Source organism: Bos indicus x Bos taurus, chromosome 3 (assembly GCF_003369695.1).
Source record: "Bos indicus x Bos taurus breed Angus x Brahman F1 hybrid chromosome 3, Bos_hybrid_MaternalHap_v2.0, whole genome shotgun sequence".
In the NCBI taxonomy this organism is placed as follows: Eukaryota; Metazoa; Chordata; class Mammalia; order Artiodactyla; family Bovidae; genus Bos; species Bos indicus x Bos taurus.
The window spans coordinates 28,657,843-28,659,034 of record NC_040078.1 but is presented as its reverse complement, the minus strand read 5'-3'; the positions used below and the strand labels follow the sequence as shown (position 1 = coordinate 28,659,034).

The window sequence follows — 1,192 nt, the reverse complement described above, 5'->3', positions numbered from 1 at the left end:
CATTATACTAGTTTTACAAATTGTTATCACTGGGGGAAACTAAATTAAGCACATGCTCTATCTGTATTATTTCTTAAAACTGCAAGTAAATCTACAATGATCTCAATGAAAATGTCAATTAAAAACAAAACATCAAAAGAAAACAAAACAAAAAATATACTTTAGATGGTGTCTTTTCTGCTTAAAATCCTTTAGTGATTTCTCATTATGCCCAGAATAAAATTCAGACTTCTCCAGGCGGGTGACATTCAGCCGGCCAGTCGGGGTGACGGGCTCTCCGTCCTAGGACCATGGCCCAGTTTGTCCGTAACCTCGAGGAAAAGGCCCCGGCGCTGGTCAACGCTGCTGTGACTTACTCGAAGCCTCGATTGGCCACGTTTTGGTACTATGCCAAGGTTGAGCTGGTTCCTCCAACCCCTGCTGAGATCCCTACAGCAATTCAGAGCTTGACAAAAATTATCAACAGTGCTAAAACCGGTAGCTTCAAACAGCTCACTGTTAAGGAAGCTCTACTGAATGGTTTGGTGGCCACTGAGGTGTGGATGTGGTTTTATGTTGGCGAGATCATAGGCAAGCGTGGCATCATGGGCTATGATGTTTGAAGACCAATTTTTAACATGTGATTATATTTGCTTTATTATTCAAGTGTTCTTGGACCACGTGTGAGCAGACTGCTATTTGAATAAAATAAGACAATGTGTCAGAATCAGTGTTTCTCTATCACACACTACATGGAAGGTCACAGTTTCTCTTGACATTAAGTCTTTCGCTTTAATATATTAGTACGGTTCTAAATGCATGCCTTTGCTTAGCCTGCAATTGGAAAAGATATATATGAGTACACCAACCTGGTACCTGTATAAATGAGGTTAACTTTATTCTGAAAGCTTGAAATAAATGATATTTAAGCTTTATTTCTAGAAAAGCTGGGGGGAAGGCTTTGAGAAAATGAGAACTTGCTCCAGTAGGCGAAATAATACCATGTGCCAAGCATGATACAGTTAAATCACGTAGCATTAAGAATACAATTTGGGCTGTTTTTCTTTGCAAAAATCAGAGAAAGATCCCTTTGACAACACCTTATTATCAGCTTGAATATAGGCTCCCAAAAGAACAGCATGATGATAATCTGTATATCTTTGTAACATCTTTAACATTAGGACAGAGTGAATGAGAGCAATAACGTATTTTT

The 1,192-nt window shown here is 38.8% G+C and overlaps 1 pseudogene across 1 annotated transcript; it reads left to right on the top strand.

The window, feature by feature from the left end:
- Positions 1-221: 221 nt before the first annotated feature.
- Positions 222-706, top strand: LOC113889125 (annotated as a pseudogene). Its single transcript, XR_003510153.1, has one exon. The product of XR_003510153.1 is annotated as an ATP synthase subunit g, mitochondrial pseudogene (transcript).
- Positions 707-1,192: the final 486 nt, after the last annotated feature.